Source organism: Cololabis saira, chromosome 17 (assembly GCF_033807715.1).
Source record: "Cololabis saira isolate AMF1-May2022 chromosome 17, fColSai1.1, whole genome shotgun sequence".
NCBI lineage: Eukaryota > Metazoa > Chordata > Actinopteri > Beloniformes > Belonidae > Cololabis > Cololabis saira.
Genome location: NC_084603.1, coordinates 26,966,931 through 26,980,475, shown reverse-complemented (window position 1 = coordinate 26,980,475; position 13,545 = coordinate 26,966,931). Strand labels below are relative to the sequence as shown.

At 39.7% G+C, this 13,545-nt stretch overlaps 1 protein-coding gene across 1 annotated transcript in view; it reads right to left on the bottom strand.

Moving 5' to 3' along the window:
• Positions 1–13,545, bottom strand: part of camkmt (calmodulin-lysine N-methyltransferase) — a 131,596-nt gene that overhangs the window by 114,478 nt on the left and 3,573 nt on the right. The gene's annotated exons all lie outside the window — the stretch shown is intronic.

Sequence of the window (13,545 nt, the reverse complement as noted above, 5' to 3'; positions counted from 1 at the left end):
TACTCATGTGAACAAGCTTCATATACGGACAAAGAGCTGACTCTCTGTGGTAATGTTGTCCATCACAGTGTGCACGCATGGATGGAAATAGTGCAGTAAGCAAGCTGTCAAGATACACAAGTAAAGTAATGTCTTACGCCAGTGGGTACAAGGAACAGTTACCCACCTGTCTCTCCCTCTCAGTCTCGCTTTCTCTCTCACACACTCACAAAGAGAGTCACTCGCCCACAGAGCCTTGCATTACGACGCTCTTCATCCTTTCAAGTAATACCTTGTCAGCTAACCGAGGCTAAATAATGCCCTATACAAAACTGGGCATTAATACGCTAGGCTAGCTAGCCTCTCACCCCAGTTGCCCTGGGGCTGATGTCCAAATGAGATGGTTCATTCCAGTTCTCCCTCTCTCTCTCTCTCTCTCTCTCTCCCTCTCATCCACTTTCTCTTTTCTATGTTTATCTGCATGACCTTGTCCTTTTGGACGTAAAGGACAGGGGTGGTAGATGAGAAGCAGCAAAGTGAAGAGAGAGAAGATAAGGGGTGATGGCCATGGCTTCTGGGGGTTTTGTGTGCTGGAGAGGGGCATTAAAGGATAGACAGAAAGAGAGAGAGAGAGACATACAAGGGGAGACAGGTAGCTTGAGGCCACAGACCGAGGAGACTCTTAAGTGATCTGATTGCCTTGCTTGAGAACTCCTAGTGACCAAGCTCAGAATAGTTACTAATAATACATCTTCTTACACTGATGCTGCAAACACATGGGTGCACATGAACACACGGAAGCGGGCATAAGAAACAAGAAGAGCAATCCCTGCTTGTTCCAACAAAGAGAGACCCTTCCCGTAATGGTAAACAATTGAAAAGAAATATAGACTGACACAGAGAGAGTATAAAGAGAGATAGATGCAGACCCTCCTGGACTGGTTCATATAACTCTACTGGATGAGCCAAAGCAAATGACACTTATTTTGAATTGATCAGTAAAGTGCTACGGTGTATATGCATGTGTGTTTGCAGGACATGAATAGGCTTGAACGGTGATTATTGATCAGTTTTAGGCCTTTGGCCCACTTTGAGGATGCAATGTGTTTTCATTCACACAGAGAAACACACACACACACACACGCACGCACGCACGCACGCACGCACGCACGCACGCACGCACGCACGCACGCACGCACGCACGCACGCACGCACGCACGCACGCACGCACATCTTCCTTTGACCACCACCACTACTCTTGCTGAAAACTCAAACCTCCTCCTACCTTTAAGGTTAATAAAATGCTTTAGGTTTTTTTCCTTTTCATAACAAAAATAACTGTTGCAGAGTTGGTGTTTATGTTTGACGACATATAGTTTAACTATGTCCTAGGTAGAGCAGAATCAAACCCTGGAGGAGAGCAAGTACAAGTGCACCCAGTATGTAGACACTATAAACATTATGCTCTACTAATATTGATAGCTGAAAGCAGGATCTCATGTGGTGTGACTGCAAAGTAAATAGTCTAAGGACATATTTATTATGTTCGTCACTATGACCCATGGTGTCTTGCAGAAGCAGCAGCATTTATCATAATTTCCATAATTATCTATAAAGATTTATGAGCCATGTTTGTCCTGCGTGGAGTTACGTAGCTGACCACATCATCCAACACATCAGATTTATAACAGATTGTGTGAAAACTAAAAAGGAATAGCAGGACACTAGTGTAACTGGCCAGGAGTTTCCATTAACAAATTACCAGGGATTTATATATATGAACACACAAACTAACAAGCATCAATGACAGAGTCATACAAAGACTTAGAGCACCCCCAACTGGGGGACAACACTGACAAAAACAAGAGAAGCATAAGTCCTGGAGAACATGCACAAAAAAAAGTATGTTTACATTCTATTAATCCCCTTTCTGTTTGTTTATCTCCCGCTTTATGTTTAGGCCCTTTACACAAGTCACATGTGCATTATGTAGCTTATAATGTTTGTGTGTAATGTGGCTATAGCTGAGCAAATGTTTTCCCACACACAGTCCAAACAAAGGCCAGGTGACATAAACCCATCTAAACAAGTGCAGACACACACCATCAAAGAGGTGCAATTAGAGCATCCTACACCAATTAACCAGCTCTCTAAACAAATCCACATTAGGCCCTCCATTGTGGCTGCGCTCAGAAACAGCCACTTGGGAAAGCAGCATAAAAGCTCTAACCATATTCCTCCTCGAGGACACGTGCATATTTGTGTGCGTGTAGACTGGTGGTGGTCACACACTGGCACAGAAACTGGACTGTTATGATTGTGGTGGTGATGGGAAGATTGCACAATCACTGGTGGGTGGAGAGAGCAAAAGGAAAGCAGAGATGCACAGCACAAATCTGGAAAACAGTGAGGGAACATGTTGCTGACAGGACAACATCATCTGAAAAGTTGAAACCCGCACTGCCGGCACAGCAAGTCACTACATCTATTTGTCTGTTTTCAAAGGCAGTTGATTGAGGGTCTGAGGACTATGTTTGAGTTTGTACCAAAGAAAGGAGAGGTTTGATAAATGTAGAGATGGGACTGATCGTATCCAGTGTAAGTTTCAGGAGCTGATTCTGACATATGATCACACATCAATAATGTCACTAAATAAAATATGAGTACATGAATAAAATACATATGCATACCAATTTTAATTCAAACTTTTTGACTGCTGAAACAGCCCTGAATGCTTTGTTCTGTTAAGATGAAGAATGACGTTTTTACCTGAAGGGTTGAATGCTGTACATCCCTCATTTTTTCTATCAATTGTTGTACTTTCTATGGTAAAGGTTCAATTTAAGAAACTGCAAACACCCCTATGTATAGGAATCAGGTCAGAACTAAAAAAAAAGCAGATTGGTTCATTTCAAGATACAAGTAAAAAGAATGCAAAAGACACCCAGTAAAAACACAAAAACATGGATGCAGTGCAAGAAAATCTGGTCTAGAAGAAGCCCGGGTCCATCTATGATGCCGCCCTGCTTAGTCTTGTCTTGTCTGTTGTCTTGAGTAGCACCTAATTACTGTATCCTTGATGAAAAAGTAAATTTCATTTTTATTTTGAGGGATATGCTCATTTTGAAAAGAGGCCAACTTTGGGGCGAACATAATGCATTAAGTGACTGAGAATAAACACCTGTGTGCATTAAATTTGTCCGTTCCTTTGTGCCATTTTAACGTTTTTCTTTTTACTTAATTCTTCTACTTCTTTTACACAGTGCATTTTCTTCTAAATTTAAAAACAATGAAGTTAGTTCCAGGACCGACTGACCGCAGAACGATTATTAATTACGAAGATTTATTGCCATGCATTATATTGCCGTTACTTGTCTTCAGGCTGTTATAAGTTTCGATAGAATTGCTGCTGTTCCCAATAAGATGTGCTGCCGCTACAGTGTCGAGGTGTTACCATTTACATGAAGCCTATTGCTAAATTATGATTTTTTTTTTTCAAATTAGCATTGGCTTTGAACCACAATCCAGATTAATACAGGTGTACACCACTTTGCAGCCGACTTCAACAGTTTCCTCCATTCTCTCTTTTCAGTTTCAATATTTTGTTCTTGATAAAGTCGGACCTGCATGTTCCCCACGTACTAAGAATAATGTTCGCTGGAACACAATAAAGATCATCCTTGAAAGAAAAATTTTTTTGCATTCCTATTGAGAATGATACTTTGTAAATTTCAGATCCAATTCTTCAGCTCTTTGGTTGATTTTACATCCAAAATCTTGTCAGGATAAAACGTATTTATCTCTATCTCTATTTGTAAAGAAAGAGTATGCTGGTTTGATTGCAGGTGTGTGAATGGCTTCAGTTTAAATTCAATTCAATTTTGTTTATATAGCGTCTATTACAACAGAAGTTGTCTCTAAGCGCTTTCCAGAGACCCAAAACATGACCCCCAAGCAATTATTACATAAACATAAACAATGGTAGGTAAAAACTGCCCTAGTGTGAGAAAAACCTTAGGCCAAACTGTGGCACAGAAGAGAAAAGCAGGGGGCAGACCAGCACAACAAACTACAAGAATGATGGAGAACAATTATGGTGATGAGATACTTCTAATTAATAACTGAGGGTTGATCTGAAGAAAGGAAAGAGAAGAGGAGGAGAGAAGGGTTAGGGGCACCGGGCACCACTCAGTGGATCATGTTGTGTCCCTCTGCAGCGTAGGTCTATAGCGGCATATCTACAACAAAGCTATCTTTAAGACGAGCTGCTCTAGTCTTGTCCTTGTAGCTGCAGTGGCCCTAACACACCAAAGTTTACACCAACTATAGGCTTTACTAAACAGAAACGTTTTAAAAACAGTGTCTTGAAGTCTCCTCCTGCACTTTCTGGATTCATCTAAGGGCTTGTTAACTGCATAAGTGAGCGGCACAGAAAGAGGCTAAGAGAGTATATTTCAGCCTCAGTGGGCAGACACAAAAGTTTGTGGCGCCATGGCCTGCTGTGGACAGAGACACCAAATCACCAAGGAAAAGAAGAAAAGGGTGTGTTTAAATTTTGAGCGATAAAGAGAAAAAAGGTCAACTGAAAACTTAAAAGAGGCCATTTTAATGTATATATAAATAGTCTCAGTTAATAGACGCACTTGATGATAATTAATGTATTTATTAATCGTGAAATACTTCACATTAAATTCAAATTACATCACTCCCACAATGGTGAATTGATAGATCGATAAATATTATTTTTTTATTTTGAAGCAATATTATAGCACAAGGCAGTTAGTATAGGCTCTACAGATTCATTTTCCTCCACTTGAAGGCCCACAGAGATGCAGCAGCAGCAGTTAGGGGTTAGAGCAGTTTCTCAGGGGTACTTGAGAAATCAGTTAACTTTGTCCTCAGAGGACCACACTAGCTAGCACTTGCATGTAGCACACCAATTACCGTCAACGCCTACTTTAGCATTAGCACAGCCAACTGACAGTTAAAGGCCCCTGTGGGGCCATTTAGAGTCTCCAGACAGAGGGAGACTGACAGAGTGAAGAAATGACTTTAGCAGTTTGTGCATTAAAGCTGTACAGTGAGTCACAAAGCAAGTTAATAGCTCTTCAGCTAAATAGCAAACACATTAGCCATTTAAGCAAAGACGTGTTGACAGGCTGAAGGCTGACAAGCAGCTGCTCTGCCTCTCTGGAGGGCTTTCTGAAGGAATTGTCTCAAACACTAATGATTCCCATGTGTTCTGTTAATTTAGTAATCATTATCAGTAACTGTTCAGACTTGGAAAATATATTTTTCATGTCTGTCTCTTGTAACAATGCGTACAGCCTTTGGCTCAAACACAGGTATGAAACATTTCCTACTGACAAAATAATGAGACAAATAAGGCACATTTTTCATCCTTGAAAATATTTCTGTTTTACTCTATTTTTATTAATTGAAATGAGCTTTTAATAACTTTTTTTAACCAAGGAATAAACGCAATAAAAGGATTTGTTGGGAAATTATTTCTGCTGTAAAAAAGTTTAAAGTGTTTTTTTTTTTCTTTTTACGATTAGTGATTTATTATTCCTTACCTGCTTTACCTCAGATAAAAAAGGTAGAAAGCAGGGAAACACACTCAAATGCAAATGTTTGGAGTGCAGCCAAAGTCTATTCCCATATGTCCATCTAGCCATTTATCATAGCTATTCCACCTCCAACCAAAACACTAATCACATTAATCATCTATTTGTTTTTAAAAATCATTAGGGATTTTCACATACAGATTTGAACATGCATAAACAAAAACGCACTCATGCACTTGTGCCTTTTACAAGTACACAGTGGCGCTTTTGATGGATACAAGTGGGAGGAGAGCCAACTGAACTAGCACACACTAATCACTCTCTAATGGAGGCACACTCATGTCTGGCCATATATATATATATATATATATATATATATATATATATATATATATATATATATATATATGATACATACAACAGGTAAACACAATATATAACATTAAAAAAAATGCTCATGCAAGTCAATGATACATTACTAATTTCAAAAGGGAGATACAAAACTGCAATAATATAGTTTAAGTGAGCGGCATTCCTGCCAATAATATGGCAGGAATGATCTTCTGTACCAATCTGTGCTGCAGTGAACTGGAAAAAACCTCTGACAAAGACACACGCTCACACTAGTGAATGACTGTGTTATGTATTATTATGCAGCTGAGATCTGGACTTCCAGAGGCCCCAGATCAGTCCTCACCGCCTGGTGGTGACTGCAGATTAAAGACACTTGAATGTTTTTTTTCTCTTTTCCTTTTTCTTTTTCATTGTTCTGAGTGCATAAATCAATCTGACTAATCAAGCAGCACTTTGAGAATAAATGGAGTCTTGAGTAAAAGTGCACCCTCATGTGCACTTTTGTGCAGTTATGTCCAAGGTGATTTTCATGCTGGTGAGCAGGTAAGGAAAAAAGAAACATCTACACTGCAGGCAGCTTGAAATCAAGACTGAATATTCTAACTAATATTTGCAACAAAAAGAGAAAAAAAAAACACTTTTACGGTTTTATACCATTAAATATATAATTATTTTTTAGTACATTTCTTTTATGAGACATTAAAATAGTTAAAACACAAAAAATACCTTCCTGCATTGATTTCAAGTTGGCATAGCAACTGGTAACACACAACTACCGTTGATATTGGGCCAGACTTCTTTACTGCACTTGTATATTGTCAAGCTTCAATAATGAAAAATCTGCTTATGAAAACAAGCAAATAGAACGATGTCTATTGTGTTTTGGTGTTTTTACCTCTAAAATTTCGGCCTACTACAGGTTCCAATAATTAATCGCAGCATCATTCACTCTTGTCAAACACAGTTTCTTTGTGTGTGCTACATGGCTGAAGTATCCCTTGAATGCTATAAGCTTAGAGACCGTAGGGGACATGGGTAGGAGGAGCTTATAGGGGTTGGGTGACTTAAATGGAGAAAAATCCAATAATTGTGTTCATCCAGAGGGAGGGTGAGCTTTTAGTGAGGGGGATGCCCTGTTATTACTCTTTTCTTTCTCTTTCATTTCACCCCAAATTCTAGGGTGAAGGGGTAACCTAAGAAAAGAAGGAACGAAGTGAAGAAAGATAAGGGTTACAGCTGAGCTTGCTCTTAAACTATGTCCATGTAATTAGCTGAGTATTAGCAGTGGTGACAATGCAAGAGCACTGGCCAGGGAAGCACCCTTTAACGCTCTACTCATTTCCTGAACTTAATCCCCACCGCTTACTGGTAATAGTGCACAAATGCACATGCGTCTGGACACACACACACACACACACACACAGAAATTCACATAATCACCTGCCTGCTATAAAGGGAAAGGAACTCGCTGAGCAAAGCTACACCCAACAACTCACCTTCAGTCCCTTTTGTCCTCAAAGTCATAATGATGGTTAACTACAGGGAACGTCAACATGAACATATCTGCAGTGTGTGTGCATGCACCTACACATTAATGTGGAGAAACTGCTTCTGCACATTAGCATCTTGCTTTTCTTGCACAGAGTGCAGCTACTGTTTACTTCTCAAGTGTCAAGAAGCCTCTAACACCCAACAGTACTTCAGGCAAGTTCTTGTTTCCTCCAGCGAGCAGAGAGAGGAGACAAGGCTCCAGAAGTAACAATCAATTAATTTCAATTAAGTCAACCGGCAACTCCTTTAATGTGCCCTTGAGCCACGCTAGCGTTGCTTGGAACGCCGACCCCCCACTTCTATACAGCAAAAGTGACAAACAGAGTACATGGACATGTCTTTTTTTATGTTTAGGGGCTAAATTATAAACTTACAGGCAACTCTTGTAGCAATGACTAAAAATATTCTTGCACATTAGAACAACTTCCAGACTCATTTCTTCCCAGATGTACAGAACATACATTGACAAATACCACACATGATGACAGCTAAGTGTGTTCTGCATAACATACTTGGCTTATTTGAGATGTATAAACCAAACAACCAAACTAACTATATCTTGTTTTCTTTTAGATAGAGAAGAAAATTGTCTGCAGCATCAACAAATTTTTGGACAGGAAAGGCAGTGCTAAATGGTGGCTTGACACATTAACTGATTACTTCTCATCAATATGTTATATATCTAGCTGTCATAAAAGCAGCACTCGTCACACCACAAGTTCATCTGCAACTGAAGGAGATTCTCCATCAGTATTATAACAAAACACAAGGTCTAAGACTTTTAATTCACAACTTCAGTTATCCTGTCAGTCTGTTCTGAAGCTTATTGTGAGTAAAGAGCGTCACAAATTCATACAAAGCCATTGAAAATTAATAGTAAATTAAAATAAGACTTTTAGTTTGTCCATCTGGTTTCACATATATTATGTGAATTTTGTTTAATGTACTTCAAAATGGCACAAAGGCAGACAATATGTCATGATATGTGTATTTATAAACAGAAATAAAAGTCAGGTCCTGCAGAGACTTAGGATCAAATAATACAGTAAACAAAAAGTACATTCAGATAAATATTATGGAGTTTCATTACAATGCACAAGGACAACACAAATAGAGAATTGAAACGTAAATAAACTGCTGGAAAAAGAACAAGCTCTTAGGAAGAAGATAATGTAAGCACGGGCATGAACAATCTAACATATTTTCAAGTATGTGCTACTTTTTCTCAACTGGTTTAAATCAGAAAAGAAACACCTAAGCCAAGTATGCAGCAATAGAGAATGAGTTCTATCAAAAGCATGCTATAAACAGCGCAGAGGGGGACCTCAAATCTTGTCATTGACACAACAGCCTGAGTGAGTGTGCGGTTGTGCTTGTGTGTGCATGCCTGCCAGCTCACAGTGTAGCGCCATTGTCTAACGAGGTCTGATTAACACTATGGCACAACGAATTAGCATAATTATGCACACAGGGCTGCGCTAAAGGCCTGGCACAAGGGGAAGGGAGGGGGACCAAAGATGCACCCTATTACCGCACATGTACACATGTTCATATGTGCATGCACACACGTACATCACCAGAATAACACATTCAACATACATACAAGACTGTGGCAGAACGTCAAGACACAGACAACCCCCAAACATTCCCCTCCATCCCTTCAACCAAAAGTGACAAGTTATGATACCCATCTATTCTTTATCAATTTAATTTGTCCAATGCCAGCACCTTTACAAATATCAGATTTAAACACAAAAATGCTCAACTCCCCACCACCCTCCCTCGTAACGCTCAAACATTCAGGGCTCATGGTGTTTACCAGCAGGGGTGATAGGTGAAGTCTGCGGGAGATAATAGGGATGACTGAGAGGCTGAAAGGCTGGTAGCCATTCACACAATGACAGCTGTAGTAAAGACAGCTCTATTAGGCTTCATTCGAATGCATGGCTCTTGATTAGAAACACACAGACACACACACACACACACACGTACACACACGTACACACACGTACACACACGTACACACACGTACACACACACACACACACACACACACACACACACACACACACACACACACACACACACACACACACACACACACACACACACACACACACACACACACACACACACACACACACACACACACACACACACACACACACACACGGCTATGTTTCCATTGCTTCAGAAGAGTTACATTAATTGTCATCAGATATTCCTATCCTCTATAATTACTACCATTTGCCTTACCCTAATCCTGACTAACCTTCGTCTAATAATATCTCGATTTGAGCTATTATTGATGAGGAGTTTTAGCATCACGTTTTCTATAAAACCAGATGAATGTCACATATCACATCGGGTCTTTCCAGCTCAGTGGTGAATGTTTATTTGAAACTAAAGTGTGACGGGAGCAATGTAGCTTATAGCAATAACCCAAAGCCCACAGAACAGTTACTGTTGCCTTTGAGTGAAACATGAATCCAACAAGTAACCTTAAAGCTCAAAGAGAGCTTTTACAAAAAAGGAAAAGAGTGAATAAGCTCTAAACCCTCTCAATCATGCATCCACACATTTTGCGTCACCCTACCCTGTATTGTATCCTCAAATCCTGACCTCCAGCAGGAAATGAGCCCAACTAAAACTCTAAACAGCTTTTGGGGAAAGCTTTCTTACAAATTAAGGTATTCATTGCCAGCTAAAGAACCAGAAAGGTCAGAAGTTCAGAGATCAAATATATCATGCACGCATTAGAGCGCTCCAATCATTCATTAGCCACAAATACAACTATAATGAATATAAATATCTACATAAAATATAAAAATTCAAAGATCAAGGTATGTACAGGTGTGTAAATGAGCCTTTCATTTGAATGAGGAGTGTTGGAGCAGAGAAATAAAACAGGCAGGGCGGTGGTCCTTGAGGACTGGAACTGAAAACACTGATGTAATGGAGAGCTGTATGAAACAAATGGATTTACCGACCGGGTGACATGAGCAGGCGTCTTCTTTGTTACCAGTTACCTAAGCCAGGTTGTCATTGTTCTGATCAGCTGGTCTTGGACACAGTCAACAAATTACAACTATGTAATCACTGCTGTCTGCTAAATACTCTGAATTGTGTATCTTTAAGTGTGCCATAATGTGTGTGTGCCATAATACCCAGTTAAAAGCCTCTGAAAGCACATTTAGATTTGAATGCAATTTGTATTCTGATAAAAGTTTCTGGTTTCCTGTACTAGGCAACATTTCTCTAGTTATGCTTTCATCTGATCTGTCCGATTTCTATTTCTTTGCTTAGTGCTTTGCACCGATTGGACAATGACAATAGTGAGAATTGATGCTAAATCCAGATATTCACAGTTATATGCTGTCAGAGTCTTCTGAGGAGGACTCTGATGTCATTTCTAAGATACACTCTCCATTTCCTAAAATCTTCATTGAGATGCCTAAAACCATTGACTCTGGCTTATCTTCACCTTAAGAAACAACATATTGTTCACATACATGCACACTTGTGGCACAAACACAATAGCAGGACAGAGGGTCATGCTGAGAGGGGGGAGCACTTTAAGCTGAGTCCACACATTTTGGATGCAGGGGACTAATCCGCCAGGCTTTTTAGCCTGCTATTCAGGAGGACAAGGACCCCTAGGAATCGGGCTTGTCCACACCTCAGGGGTAGGGGATTACCAAGGCTGAAAAAAAAGGTGGACAGAGAGTGAGGGTAGGTGATGTGAATATGTGGTTATTAACATGGTACTAGATATCTGGGAGCATTGTACTTGGCTGTATATCTTTGACAAGAGTAAACATAAGTCAGTATGTGTGCATTTGTGTCTTTAGAAGGGTTTCTCTGACTCTCACCCCCAGAAATATAGCCCACAGCTCTGACGGGGTCACCTCTGGGCCTTTCAGAGCCTCCTCTCAACCAGTCCTAATTGATCTCACGCATTACTAGTCCCAAACATGAGATAGAGAACAGGAGGGAGATGGTTGCCCCATTGTTTGAGGAATGAGGTCCCCTTGCTAGTGGTTTGCCACTCCTTACACACATACACACACATTCCACCTCTGGCATGCCCACCCACCTTCTCCCCCTATTCTCCTCTCCTTTCCTCTATGCTCTCATCTCCGGCTGTGCTAATCCACTGGCCAAGTCAGGAACTCTGTTACCCATCTGGCCAAGCATGACTCCAGCTGAGAGGGATGGAGGGGTGGAAAGAGAAATGAGGGGAGCAATGGGGAGGGATTGTGAACTGAAAGAGAGGAATGTGAATGAGACGCTACGATTGTCCAGATGTCTTGTGTAAGGGATAATGTCTTCAAAATCGTCCTGACTTTGTATACACTAGCTGAGGAAGGTAATGAGGAACAGTGTGAATAAGGTAATCATATAACACTAGGAAGGCTGCAAAAAGTGTCAAAAAAGGATGACCTCTTCTTTTTTTAACTCTCTAAGGAGAAGAGCACTGATCCCTTTGTCTTTTTTGTAAAGACAAGGGATTATCCACTCTAGCCATTTGGAATGAGAGTTCCCTCTGAGCTCTGTCATGACTTATAAAGTTTTATTCCAGTGTGTAATAATGCAGGCTCTTGCCATGACATTCACCTCTGACCCCGACTCCTGTGGAGCCTTCTGTCTGGTTGAGACTAACCTAAGACCTATCATTAACCCATCACATGACTGAGGAGCGATACGTACAGAAATCCACAATCCTACTATGTTTTAAAATTGAATATGAAAAACATCTGCCAACAAAAAATGTTAAATAGAAATTTGCAGCATATGACTGTTTTGTTCTTTTTTTCCCAGACATTAGGGAAATCCTTATATACTTAATTTCTAATTATCTTTTCTTCAGTCTTGTAACACTTTATACTGCAGTCTCAAAATGCAATATAAATTTTCCACCCTAAAGTCTATAAAACTATATTTGTTAAGACTTATAGAGTTGCATTGCTTCAACAAAAAGGTGAATCGTAAGTTTTGCTGACTATAAAACAGATGCCATGCGTTTAGTGGAAGTAACTGAGAAAATGTAACTCCATAAATACAAAAAAATAACAAAAACGTTAACAAAGGTAAGTGTAATACTTTGAAATTCCTTCAGAAAATAGAGGCTACACTCTGTTGTGTTTCATAGTTGTGTTTCGATTGAATCTCCTCATGTCCAAATATACAAATGTGAGTCATATTTCTTCTTCTTTTTCCAAAACCACTCAGCTAACAGCAATTAACATGTTACAACCCAATTTGTCTTCTACAGAAAATCTGAAGGTATTAAAAAGAATGAAACAAGGAACTTCTATCAAAACCTCAGAAGCAACACACTTTTTATTTGAAATAAATAGCATCACGCCACCTACGTCAATAACTAAGACCACAAAGCACTAAGACGGTATGTTAGGGCCATTGGAGAAGGAGGAAAAAAACAGTGGGGTGAACTAGGGGGAAAATCCTGAGGGCGAAACAATGTAGACATTTTCATAAACTCAAAATTTCAGACTTTACCAGCTTGAAAACTCTGAGAAAAAGTTCAAATTGAATGTTGAAATGTTTTGTATTTTGAGAGAATGTAAGTCAATCCCATGACTTTGCTAAAAGTTCAACCATCAGGGACCAAGTCTTCACATTCACACGGAAATGAAGAGCTTAACAGTTTCAAACACGGCTGCATCATTTACCACAGCGTCTCTGCAAAGTTCAGATGCTGATGACAACTCTGTGACTGGGCCAGAAGCAAGGATTTCTTTGTTGGTAAATCCAACTGCCAATTATATTTGATTACGTCTCATCACATTTATGTGCATCTCTGGGAGATATTGATAGTTTAACTAGTACCAAAATGATGAGGTTTGCTTGCTTCATCTCAAAACAGAAACAGCTACTTTTCTCATCAATTTGCAAGTTTAGACAATCAAAACTTGTTTTGAGTCTGAATGCCCCAAACCCATTCAGCCAACATTTGCCTTCTGTGAAATGACCCCGAATACACCAATGCAAAATAAAACTTGAACCCAATCCTGAATGATGTGTTTGCATCAAAAATAAAAGTCATAGTCCTGTCAAAACTGTTGAACACAAA